Source organism: Vombatus ursinus, unplaced genomic scaffold (genome assembly GCF_900497805.2).
Source record: "Vombatus ursinus unplaced genomic scaffold, bare-nosed wombat genome assembly UNPS02014867.1, whole genome shotgun sequence".
Classification (NCBI taxonomy): domain Eukaryota; kingdom Metazoa; phylum Chordata; class Mammalia; order Diprotodontia; family Vombatidae; genus Vombatus; species Vombatus ursinus.
Genome location: NW_020954645.1, coordinates 1,963,983 through 1,977,974, shown reverse-complemented (window position 1 = coordinate 1,977,974; position 13,992 = coordinate 1,963,983). Strand labels below are relative to the sequence as shown.

The following is a 13,992-nucleotide window of genomic DNA, read 5'->3' as shown; positions in this document are numbered from 1 at the left end:
TGTGTGTGTGTGTGTGTGTGTGTGTGTGTGTGTGTGTGTGTGTGTGTGTGTGTGCCAGTTTGCATGGCTGATTTAACTTTTTAGTATCCCTAGGGAAATTTTTGTGTGTGTCTCCCCTATCTTACAGGCAGAAAGAATAATAATAATAGCTGACATTTATGTAGAATCATATAGATTACAAAGCATTTTCACAAATGTATAATTTGATATTCATCACAACCCTGTCAAGTAGGTTGTACAAATATTATTCTCCCTATTTTATAGGTGATGAAACTGAAACTCAAAGGGTTTAGATGCAGGGTCATAGAGCTACTTAATGGCAGAGGCTGGATTCGAACCCATGTCTTTAGACTTCAAGTACACTGCCTTTTTCATTTCATAAATACTGCCTTCAGGAATTAAGAAGACATATATCTATATCTACATAAGACCACTACTAAAATTCAGCAATTCTTCATTGTGGGGAGACAGAGTTTGGCTCAGTAGAAGACAGATTTTCCTAACACAGCTTTCCACAACCAGAACTGCTTCAGGGATTCATCATTTCCTCATATTATTAATAACAAAAATAATGGATAGTTACATAGTACTTTAAAGTTTACAAAGTATTTTATGTTTATATTGATAACGTACATATGCATACATATATACATACATTAAAAAAACTCACTCATACCTCACAACAACCTTGGGAGGTAGATATTTCAGGAAGTTTATCTTCATTTTTTACAAATGTATTTAATAGAAAGTGATGCTTAGAAAGTTTAACTCGTTTGCATACGATCACACAGGTATTTGGTGCTAAAGGCAGGATTTGCACCAAGGTCTTTCTGTTTCCAAATCCATCACTACATCTCCTGTAACATACTGCTTCATTGTGGGGTGTTTCTGTAGGTCTTAGATGATCATTTTTTGTAGCTGGAATTTATGATTTTAGTTGGAATTAAATTAGGTGACCACCAAGAATCTTAAGAGTTGGAAGAGATCCCTGTGGTCAATTAGTCCTGCTCCCACAGAAATCACGAATCGCATCTATCAGCACTGATTCTCTAGTAGCGTATCTGGGAAGTGAGTGCCTTCACATGCATTTTGAGGATAACTGTTGTTCTCTTCTTCAAAGGTATAAAAACTTTAAGAAACAAACTCATTTTTGTGGTTTCACATGCTTTCTGCCCTCTTTAGTGAGGATCTGGAACATAATTTAATCATTGCTTCATGACTCTGAGTCATTTTTGGGAGCATTGATTATTTTAAGCTGCTGAAGTACAGTGTGTTGAGGTCTTACAAAGAGGGCTTCTTTCCACTCTACTTAACAAAGAATCGTAATCCTATGTATTTTAGAGTTCAGAAGATCATCACTTTAGATTGGGAAGAATCCTTAAAGGTCATTGAGCCCAACTTCCTTATTTTACAAGAAGAGAAATCTGACACAAAGAAAGATCAAGTAATTTGCACAAGGTCAAACAGGTACTAAGTGACTGAGCTGGGATTTGAATCCACTTACCCTTACAAAATCCAGGGCAGTTTCACTGTGCCTTCCAAAAATAAGAACTCTTGTTTCTGTTGTTAGTCATGTCTACCTTTAGCAGCCTCCTTTGTTAGCAGCCATAGCCATTTTTTCTTTCCAGTTTGGTGCTTTTCAGTTTCTATAGACTGGGAAATCAGATAGCTAATGGTTTTTAAGACTGTGCCTAAAATAAAGAGACTTTATGTATAGAATCTCCAAGGGATCTTCCTGTGAGTAAAATATGTATGTTTTTGGACTTTGCGATACTGATGTGTGTAGGAAGATACTGAAAATATGGAGAAAGATTGTCTCCTTTCTAGGGGAGTATAATGAGGGACAATAAAAAAGCAGTTTTGAGTGGTCTTCTCATAAGATTCTCACAGAACCACGTAGATAACGTATGAAATAACAAGGCCATTTGTTGATTTGAATGTAGTCATAGAGACTTATGTTGTTTTCCCATAAGAGAGGCTAGAGACAGGCACAACTGGCAACAGCAAGAATTTAAAAGAGATATGAAAAGTCTAAAAAGCATGATGGACTCAGGCCATTTAATGTAGGGGCAAACGCCTACCTATCTCAAGTATCTCTAGTACTGTAGCATATTATTATAAAGTCCACAAAGTTCTATTCTAATGCCTCATGTGGTATGGTGGTAACTGGGTTCTGGAAGGCTATGGCTGTAGAGCGTAACCTTGGACAGGTTCTGCCATGCTATTTCTGCCTTAAATGTTGTCCTGGCAACAGACTCTGTCTGCTTTTTGATTGACCAATGGCTAAAAATGGAGAGATTCATCACTGATAGGCAGTCCACTTGTTTTCTGACCATAGCAACTCATGAAACAAAGAAACATTCAAAATGGTTGTTAGTCCTTTGCGGCTACCTTTCACTTCTGTGGTGACAGGGCAGAGTGGTGGAAAAGGTGACAGAGGATACTAAGAGTCAAATAGTTTTTAGACTATTTATAAACCTTTACTCAGCTCTTGGTACTTGAAATATGAGATCCTCGTCCAGTGACTTGGTAGGCATACTATTGGAGGTAGACATAGTACTGGATTATAATCATAATCTATCTTGACATTCTCATTATAAATGAAACTAAAAGACAAAAGGATGTTGCAGCTAAATTGAAGACTAGCATATAGGTTTTCCTTAGGCAAATAGAGTTGGTAGAGTTGATTTTATTACGCTTCCAAAGGCAACAAAAATCATGATTTCATGGGACATTTGGTCATCTAGTATTGTGTTGCTTATATTAAGTATTTGCAGAGAGGCCACCATGAAAATAACTGGAGCTTATGTGCCAAATACGTATCACAGAGCATCAGGATATAGAGAAATTCTGTGAAGAACTTGATAAGACCAAATGAAATCATGACATTTGATTCTTCATGACATCAGTGCAAAGGTAGGAATAGAGGAGGACAGCAAAAAATAGGTGGGAAAATATGGTTTAGGATTAAGGACCCTTATGAAATAATTAGAAGGCAGATTGAAAAGTCTCAGCATCATTAGATATGAAGGAGACCTATTAAGGTTATCTAGTCCATCCTTTTCTCTTGAGAATTTAGAAAAGATTCAGTGAGCCTAATGTAATCTAAGTAGATTAGAGGTAGTTTGAGTTTTAAAATGTTTTTTAAATAAGTTTTTATTGATGTCTTTTGTTTTTTGTATCATAACTTTCCCCATTTCTTTGTCTACCTGAGAGCCGTCCTGTTTAATAAATAGTATTTTTTAATGACCAGAAAAAAAAAGAGGAAAAAAATTGGCCCGATTAATACATTGAAAAAGCCCAAAAATATGTGCAATCTTTAACACCTATAGACCTCCCACTTCCATAATGGGGTGGGTTGGGGGTATCATCTCAAATCTCTTCCTTCGAGTCATGCTTGATCTTTAGAATATTGTTATATTCACTTTTGATTTTTGGGGTGTGGTTGTTCTTTCCATTTCTCTTGTTGTAGTTATAGTATATATTGTTTTCTTGGCTCTACTGACTTCACTCATGCTTATTCATGTAGATGTTTTCATGCCTCTCTGTGCTCATCACATACATAATTTCTTACATCACAGTAATACTCTACCAAGTTTATGTCCCACAGTTTGTTTAGTTATTCCCCAATTGATGGCATCTACTTTGTTTTTAATTCTTATCTATCAGAAAAGGTGCTACTATAACTATTTTGGTGTACATGGTATATAATGACTTCCTTGGGATATAAGCCTAGTAAGGGAATCTCTGCTTCAAAGGATATTTGCATAATTCCAAATTGCCCTCTAAAGGGGTTGTATCATTTCATAGCTCCATCAACAATATATTAGTGTGCCTATCAGCCCATAGCCCCTCCAACATTACTATTCAAATGGTTTTTAAAATCTCTAGAAGAAATTCCATAAATCTCTCTTATTTATCTTTTCCCAGGTCCTTCCCTGGCTTTGTGTCTTCTGTGGGTTAATTTAATATGGTATTTCATTTTAAGAAGCCCATACAGTGCCTGACCTTGTCAGATCAAAGGAAATCAATACATGACTTAATAGAGACTCATACTGTCATAAATATAGAAAGTATTTTCTGTTTCCTCTCTCCCTGTGATGCTGTGAGTCCTGCTTCTGTCTTCCACACTATCTAGTACCTAGTCCTGCCTTCAGCCTGGACAACACCTACGCCAGTTCAGTTACTTGGGAAAATGTTATTAAAAGTAGCCAAGGTAGAGAAACTTATATTCTAGAAACACCTTCCACTGATAAAAAATCACAGGCTCAGTTAAAAGAAAATGGCCAGGGAAAGGAGATGATCCTATTTTCTTAATGTCATGTGATGACTGTACCTGTCCTTTTTGGTTCACTTTAAAGTCCCACCATTTTTGTGAAGCTTTCCTTGAGTTGTTATTCAAAGACAAACTGATCACTTCTTTCTTCTGAACTCCATTATACTTACAGTTAGTAAGTTTTCTACAAAATTTAGCATTTACTTTGCTTTCTGTGTATGTTTTGTCGTCTTAATTGTAGGTTCCTACAGAACCAAGTCATATACTACTTGTGTCTTTTACCAAAACTTTATCACAGTAAGGTTTTTGCTAGATTGTAGAAGCTTAAATGCCAGTTGTTGGAGTTTGAGCTGTCATTGTAGGTGGTTGGGAGCTACTGAAGATGTTTTTAAAAAGGAAGGACATGACCATATTTGTGATTAAAAAAGATTATTCTGGAAAGATTGGAAGGAATCATTTAATTTCTGAGCTCTAGAAGGAATCATTAAGTCTAATCTCCCTCTCCTCCCAATTTCCCCTTTTTCTTTAGGGGGGAGCAGAAAGGAGGAATTGTCTTGGTCAGATTCACCTTGCTAGTTATAAAGCTATTTATCTACTTCCTTCATGTCACAGCCTTTCACATATTTAAAGACTATTAAACATCTCTCAGGGTTGTTTTTTTTTTTTTCTCCAGTTTCTGGGCTTGAGATTTTCCTTATTGGTTCCATTTTCCAGATATTTTATCATTCTTTTCTTCTGAATCAACTCCTTAAGTTATTTAACTCAGTAATAGACAAAGTGAATGTTGACTTGTACGATCAAGGGATAACTTTCATTGCTCCAATATGTTTATTCAGTCCAGTACCTGGACCACTTTTTAAAAAAATGTTATTGATGTCTTTTGTTTTCACACCACAAATATTTCTAGATATATTCTAACCCCTTCTCACCCAGTAATCCTGCCTTGTAAAAAAGAAAAACAATTAAACCAAACCAATGACAATGACCACATTTAAGAAATGCATGCAGCATTCCATACCTGTAACTCCCCACCTCTCTGTTGCAAGGTGGGAGGTACTCCCTCATTCCTTTTTCTTCTTTATGATTGGTCATTACAGTTAATTGGCATAGGACTTGTTTTAGTCTTTCTTTTGCTTACCTTATTGTAGTCATCTATATTGTTTTTTTGTTGTTGTTTTAAGTTCTTAATTCTTGTCACTTTACACAGATCTTCCCAGGTTTTAAAATTTTTTCTTATTCATTGTTTCTTATGATGAAAAATTATTCCATTATGTTCATATACCACCCGTTAGTCATTGATGGGTACTATTTTGTTTCTAGATTTTTACTTCTGAGGCTTATACTCTTAAAATATTATGCTCTGTTACGTCAGTACATTGTACATTTTGGCTGTGCTAAGAGATTCCCTCTATTCTTTTTGTATTTTTTTTTCCTTTCCAACTATTCTACTATATATCAGAGTCCTTTGAAATGGCATTAGGGTTATTTCTGCCTGCTTATGAACCCTTCACCATGCTTTTGAGTGCTGACCGCTTCCCTGCTGTTGGTATCCCCTCAGACTCCCTTATAGAAGGCAGAGTGGAAAGGTAGATGTGTTTACAGTGTTACCTTGTTGGGCCAAAGCACACAGGTGAGCCCTAACAGAAGGGAGATGAGCCTTTACTGAAAGGCCAGTGAATTATGAATAAGGTATGGTTCTTTTCTACCTTTCATTTGAAACCTAGTCCTTGTGGATGTGGGACAGGTGATACTAAAAGGTTATAATATGAAAATGACACAGACTTGAGAGTTGAGGGTCTTTTTATTTAATTTCTAGGTGAGAGAGGGTATTAACTTTTTGTTCCTGTAGCCATATTCATTACCTTTGCATTTTGGAGTCTAATCTTTTTTCCTGACCACGAAAACAGAATGTATTGTGGCTTTGGTCTCTTGCCCTGCTTCTTTAACATATTTAAATTTCTTCCTCACACAATTATATTACCTCTGCACCCATCATTTTTTTTTCTAAAGTGCTGTACAAATCTTAGCTAAGTGATCCTTTTCACATTGCTTTCTACTTAGTGAATGGGGAAAGGGAGGGGGTGGTTTGACCATTAGCCCAGTTTTATAAATGAGGAACAGAAAAAACACGGCAATTGGTGGAGTTGGAGCCATGACCAAAACTCTCCAAAGCTAAATTTTAGCAGGCCCCTTTGATCTCTGAGGAGTGAGTTCATTGTGAGTAGAGCAGAATTAGCTCAGGCTGCTTTTGTGGGAAAGTTCAGAAGAGCTCCCTCAATTTTCTTCTCGGTGTCACCTGTAGACAGCATCCCACTTCCAGAGAGTGTCCATGGCATCAAGGTCCACATGTCATTTTGCATTGCTGATTAGGAGATCAGAAATCTATCTTGTAATTTGCAATACAAATTCAACCAGAATGGGGTGGAGATATGAGAAATTATTAGTGTCTTAGAGGAATTTGCTATTCTTCTTATTAGAAAACACTATTGAAAACATACTGCTAATAACAGTTTTTATCACAGAAAAACTCTTTACAGGATTTATAAGTATTTGGGGATATGGTGGATAGGATGCCTCAAGTATGGGTTGGGCTAGCTAGATAATTTTGAGGTCTCTTTTCAATTACACAATTCAGTGATTCTGATGTTAAGTGACAACAAAGACAGTGAATTAATAGCTCTCAGAACTTGTGCTAGTGTATGGTACAGAGACACTTACCAAGCTTGGTGTCTTCCCTGTTTGTAGCTAGCTGCATTACTCCATTCCTCTCTCCTCCTCCCCTTCTGCCTCCCTTTCTCTTCAAGGCTCCAGGATGCCTGTTTCTTCTTTACCACTTTTGGCTGACTGGGTAGGTTGTTGGGAAGTGGCAGACCAAGTATTATTTCTTCTGGCTCTGGGAAGAAGGTACGGCCTTGCAGAGCAAGCAGTCAGATCATTGGAGGAGTAGGGATATATTGGGTGGAGATTATGGAAGAGCAGAGTAGGGGCTTTATTTCATTTGATTCCTTTTCCTCTTCACCCTCAGGTTATCAGTTTTTCACGTGTGTGTGTGTGTGTGTGTGTGTGTTTTACAGGAGTGATTGGAGTTCCTTCTAACATCCTTTACTCCTGCTGATTGTTCTCTTTTGCTCTGTATAGAGCAAAGGTTAGTTGGGATCATGTACTGTGCTTATGAGGAATGGGATGGTGCCTGCATCCAAAGATTGAATATTTAGAATAAACCTTTTTGGGGAACCATGTTCCCTTCCAGGCCAACGTTGTGTAGTCATCACCCAGAGAGAATTTGAATCCCAAGAAAACTAGTCAGTCTATTCAAACTAAAAAATCCTTTCGCTTGAATTATCCAAATTGGCTATTTAGACATATCCCTGAGGCATCTCTATAAAAGCCACTTTTTTGTTTTTCTTTAGCTGTGACCTCAACTATACCTTTTCCCATTGTATTTTAGGTTATAGCATTGTACCTGCTGGTTCCTGCCATCCTCCATAGTTCTTTTCTTCTTCCCCCAATAATTAGCTCTGCCTCACTGTTTCTCAACTGTTCTTTTGTAAGAAGTTTCTGAAAGCCTAGAATAAGTATAGAAAATACTCTTGTGTTTACAGCTAGCTGCCTCATCCTGCTAATAGCATAGCTTTTCCTTTCTCTGTGGTGAGTCTCTTGTGCATTATGCAAGACCCTCTCTTTTCTGCAGGGAATCTTTGTTATGGATATTATCTGCTCTGGGCCTTGGTTTTCTCACCTATTAAAGGAAATGGTTGGACTACATGATCTCATAAGTCTAAGATTTCTACCACCTTTAACATTCAGTGATTCTCCGATTTTATTTCTATGAGTTATATAGAATCTGAAGGGGAGGGGGGCTTGACCTGTGCTTGAACAATTAGCCCCAGAAATGCAGGCCCATGGGTTATAATTAATCCTTTTCTCTTCATTTCAGCACTTAGTCATTTCCTTACAATTACAATTCAGTATTGAGCTGTGTTTGCAAAGAATTTATGGCTTGGTGAGATCAGGCTTACAGAAGGCATTGCTTTTGATCTAGCCCAGGCTCTGGGAGTTCGTTGCAGTGATGGCTTACCCCTGCTGACTGTAAGCAGAGAGCTTCATTCAGGCGTGACTAGTCTTCCTGATCTTGGAGAAAAGTCATGAACTTCTTTCCTACTGCTTCCGTTGCTTGATCTCCACCAGCTATTTTGAAGTACATTTTTCCTATGGCTTTTTTTCTTCTTACCTGTGTAGGTGGATCATAACTGAACCTTGGGCTCTTTCAGGTTAGGCCTGGGACAGTGGTTTCACATACCAAATTGGGTGTCATTTGCTATAGGACAAATTGTGGCACTTGCCTTTTTATTGTTAACACTGAAATATGTCAACCAGTTCTATCCAAGCACATGACTTTAACCTTTCTGAAAAGACTCTGCTCTCAGGTTCCACTTGTGGAACTTTAATTGCTGATTCCATATCACTTAGAGCCTGCCTGAGTTTCTAAACCCCCTAAGGTGTTAATTACCTGATATACTTCTCTTTCCAAAAATTTAAACTTGAGAGGATGGTATTCTTGGTACGGTTGCACTCTCAGCCATTTATCTCAGGTGGCTACATTTTAGTAGTTGTGAGACTTTGATGACAGCCTGTTGTACTGGAATTATTTCTTAATTTTTATAGTAAAAATCAGTCATTTCTCACTTCTGAATATTTTTGGATCATATGCTACTGTGCTCATTGGCTGATGTTTCTGTTGGTGCTTGTGAAGATGAGAGAGATGGATTGCGGTGGATTGGAGGCTTAGGGGAGAAATTCTGTAATGCCAGCTTGTTGACAACAAGGAAAAGACCACCCTCTCACTTCCATGGTCAAACATCATAAACCCTATCACCAAGTATGAGAAAGGAAGTACAGACAAAAAAAGGGAAAAAGCATTAATGCTTAATCAACATGTGGTGTAGTAGAAAGAGCTCTAGACTGAAAATGGACACGTGGGTTCTAGTCCTGGTTCTACACCCTAAGATCTGGAGAAAATGAGTGAACAATTAACCTAAGGCAAAGTATTCCCTGGAGCATAAGAGGACCCTGGATTGTTCTGGGGGCAGATCACACTGTGTACTTGCTCCTGCCCTGTAGCATACCCATAAGAAAAAGTTCACTTGACTCTCTAGGGGAACCTTAAAGGGGGGAAAGTTATTAGAGATCATTCAAAGTTTAGACTGAGTTGCAGTGCTGCAGAAGAGCCTCTTAGTTCCTTGATTGCCTTTGTGATTTTTGAAAAAAAATACCAGCTGCTGGCACCTCTTCCTTATCACATTCCGTTTTTAGTTTCTGTTGGGCCCACAGGCTCTCCCATAATTTGGGCTGTAGTTGACAGTAAAGAGGAATTTAGAAAAGGAGGGAGAGGGAAAACGGACAGATAATGAGATTTGTTTTAGATATATTGAGTTTTTAATGTTAGCAAAACAGTGAAGTAGAGATGCCTGTGAACATTAAATTTATTGGACTAGAGAAATCAGAAGTGGGAGGAAGTTAGTGTGTAAGAGGACATTTAGGGGCTACCTAATCGTAGTCGTCACTTCAGCGCTCTTTCTGTTGGGGAGTGCCATATAGCCATTTGTTTGCCTTTTGGTACACAGGCATTGTTGTTTGATCTATAATAATGTGCAGTTAGTGGTGGGGTGGGGCTTAGGGTCCCAGGGATAGTTCTTTTCAGTCACTGTTATCACCTGTACCATTGTAAAATTTTAAAGTCATAGACATGTCAGAGCTGAAAGGGACATTAAAAATCATCAACTGTAATTCTTTCATTTCACAGGTAAGGAAATTGAGACTCAGGTCAAAAAGATCATTTCCCCAAGGGCAGGTCTCCTGATTTCTACTCCTTTATTTTTTCTACTATATGACCTATTTTTTATTTCCCTGAAATCCTTTTTTTGATCACTGACTGGGGTTGTGGTGTTATATGGTGGTGTTGAGAAGCCAGTTGCTGACATTAGAATGGAAGAGGGTTTTGGTTTTATAGGGGGGAGTGGGCTTCAGTGTGCTTATTGCCTTTGGGGACTTCCCACACCACAGGAATTCTGGGCCGGGAGGTAGTATGTAAGAGCAGTCAATCCTTGTGCCAGAAGAAATCAACGTGCTTTCCAAATCCCTATCTGCTTAGGTTGGAGATTAACTAGTAATTTATAGTCAGACTGCTGGGAGGCCCTTCTAGTGGGTAGGACCTGCAAATTCTCTCACAAACCTACCAATGTGGTCGGAAAGATACTATCTTTTGATTTAGGTATTGTGAAATAAGGCGCCAACGTCAGCAGCACAGCTGTAGTCAAATGGTGGACCTGGGTGGTGATCTAGCAGAAGGTGATGAGAGGGTATGATTAGAGCTACAGTGGTAGATGTGGCTAGACCCTGTTGCATGTATTTCAGATTCTCTCCTGGAGACTTTGAGGGGCCAGAAAAGAAACAGTTATCTGTGCATGTTCTCAGCCACTGGTTCTCACAGCCTTTGGGAATCACCAGGAGTACTTGTAGGTCTAATTCTTGACTACTAGCCCAATTTATTGAGAATTTATTGGGTGTAAAACAGTATGAGAAAGTGCTTCAAAAATAGACCAAAGGCAGATTCAAGCCATTCTTGTTTCGAAAGAATTTATTTTGATGCAGACAGTGAAATTAATGACAATACATATTAGAAGAAAGCACACATTTTGCTTCCCCATTGTAAATTTGCACATAGTTCTGCCTCTTTCTCTGCTTTCCCTGTTCTGACCTTGGAAACAGGAGCACAATGGAGCTAATTCTCACTTCTTGGCTTTTCTTCTTGTAAGTGCTTACTTAGCATGTATAAGACAGGTGAGACACTCAGCATTCTGCAGCTGTTTTGTTTTGCAGATTATTTTAAATCTTTCTTCTATTGAGTAATATCCAGTATGGTTGACCTTTTCGACTTGTGACAGTCTTGTGGGCTTTAGTGTCCCAAGAGCAGAGCTATTTGTGAAATATATCTTACTCCCTGGGGGCTGGAAAATTTATTGATTAAGTTATGAGCTGTTTCTTGTCCCTGTTCTTAGCAACTGCTTAGACAAGCAGCAACCAGAGGCCCTCATTACACTCCCTTAGCAAATATGACTCTTAAGCTCAATAACATTCTGATTTTAAGGAGTTAACTCTTGCCATATTTGACTGCCTTGGACCCCTTCTTGTTGTGAATTTTCACATGCCAGGGGCTAAGGTATAGTGATTAACAATCACAGAACCTCATAAGTCATCGAGTCCAATCTGTTCCTATAGCATCCCTTACAAAAGGACATTCAGCCTTTGCTTGAAGGCCTCCAGTAACTGGGAGAACATTACCTTCCAAGGCTTTGAGAATTCTGCTTTGAGACATCTGATAAGTTTTTCTAATTGTTGGAAAGTTAGGGGATTAGGAAGAATAGAGGAATGAGAGTGAAATTTGCAGAGGAAGGTACTTAGTTGATTTTCCCTAAGTAAGTATGCTCTGGCTCATCTACACTCCTCAAGCTAAACCTTGTCATTTACACTTAGTCCACATTACTCTTTGTTTCTCTGAGATAACAGGAAGGGCAAAATGACTTATTCTTGTTTACTCTAGTTTGGCTTCCTATGTAGCGATTATACTGGGTGGGAGCCAGAAAGGACAAAAGTCACAGGATGGAATTGGAGGGAATTAAAACTTGTCAACTAGAAGAAAGACTGCCTGGCTCTGGTAACCCATAGAGGAGGTAAAAAGCATAGTGTGCATCTCCCCTGCTCTTTGTTATCTGGTGTACAGATTGGGGATCAGTCATAGGAAGGATGATTAAAAGGCACAATTTATCAGAGATTTTTTTTTTTATAATGCCATCTTTCAGTGTAAATGTCTTGGCTCCCTTACTTTTAAGACTGCTTCTAAATCTTCCAAGTTTGAGTTTTGTCTTCTTGCTGGAGCTATGAAAAGGCCCAAAGGAAGGGCTATGAAAATCTGACACTGGCTCGTTGCCAAAATGGCTTTGATGTTTCTAGAGAGCAATTAGGGGCTTGTTCTAACTTGGGGATTTCTATTTGTGCAGAGAAGGAGGAAGTCTGGGAAGGTGCACAATGCTTTGGGGTAAACATCGAGCTCTTGGGGTGTGGAACATTTCATCAAGGTTGAGCAGTTGTGTGAGAAGAGTCAGGGTAATGAGGCATATGTAACTTTGGGTCATTGAGATCAGATAAGAACTTTTATTTTTGAATTTTCCTTCTAACTATGCACGTGCTTATTCCTGGCACATTTGCCTTTTACATTCTATTTCTAAAAGAGCAACAAGCTGACACCAGATGGCTTATTAGGAATGTGAAAAGGGTTGTGTTTCCCTTTGTGGTAGGGGCAAAGGGGAGATGCATAGGAGAAGGGAAAAGTCTAAAAAATTATTATGAACCAAACAGTTGTAAACACATTTATGTTGAAATGTGACTCTGTTATGTACAGTTTGTTTTTTTTAAGTTTATATCAGACTTAATAGTGTCAGCACTGACCTGTTTGTCTGTGACTCCTTCTCAACTTCCTTCTGCTATGTTCTGTGCAATTTAAAAATAAGTTTGTATTGATATATTTTGCTTTTTATCCATCCCATCCAACAAAGGAGTTTTTTAAAAAAGAAAAAGAGGAAGAGAAAAAAATTTAGTGAAATCCATTAATATATCAAAAAAAAAATCTGACTTGTGTAATATTTCATACCTGTAAACTCTTTACCTATTCAGAAGAGTGGGAAGAAGGCTTTTTTTCCTAGCTCTTCTTTGAGACAAGCTTGATTTTTATAATTTTGCAAAATTAATTTTTGATTGTTCCATAGTTATTCTTTCCATTTACATTGTGGATAGTCGTTATGTATATTGTTTTCTTGGCTTTGCTCACTTCTCTTTGCATTAATTCACAGAAGTCTTTTCATACTAATCTGTATTCTTCGTGCTTGTCATTTCTTATAGCATAGTTATATTCCATTACATTCATGTACCACCGTATGAGCATCTACTTTGTTTCCAGTTCTTTGCTACCACAAAAAGTGCTATTGTAAACATTTAGTTGCATAAGTGACCTTTTTTTTGTCAGTGACTTCCTTGGATATATGGCTAACAATGGAATCTCTGGATTAAAGAGTATGAACATTATAGCCATGTTTCTTTGTGTTTCGTTCTGAACTTCCTTCTGTTCTTTTCCAAGTATTATAAACAAATTTTTTTTATTGACACCTTTTTCCCTCCCCTCTTCTTTATTTTTAATTTCTTGGTATCCCTGTTACTGCTCCCAACTCCTTTTGCACAATTCTGGCCTCCCAATAAAAACTCATCTTTGTAAATACATTTATTTTGTATTGTTCATGTCTGAAAATGTGTGTCTCACTCTGCACCTAACAGCCCATCACCTCTCCAACAAGTGCTCCAAAAATAATGTTTTATCAGTCTTCTGGATTTTGGTTAGTCTTTGCATTGATTTAGAATTCTTGTGTCTAATTTTTTTTTAATTACAAATAGTGAAAACCCCCTTTTAAGTAGAACAGGAGAAAAAAGTAATTTGCAAACCTTCATGTACATATACAAAGTAGAACAGAAAAAATTACATGTGGAATTTGTGAACCTCAATTATATAAAGCTTGCTTCTTTAAAAAGTGTGTAATAAATTCAACATGCTACTTTCAAAGCTGTCCTGTTTGTGTTTCCTTCTGAACTCCTGTGCTTTTCTGTACATT

The 13,992-nt window shown here is 37.8% G+C and overlaps 1 protein-coding gene across 1 annotated transcript in view; it reads left to right on the top strand.

The window, feature by feature from the left end:
- Positions 1-13,992, top strand: part of CCDC12 (coiled-coil domain containing 12) — a 65,374-nt gene that overhangs the window by 31,732 nt on the left and 19,650 nt on the right. The gene's annotated exons all lie outside the window — the stretch shown is intronic.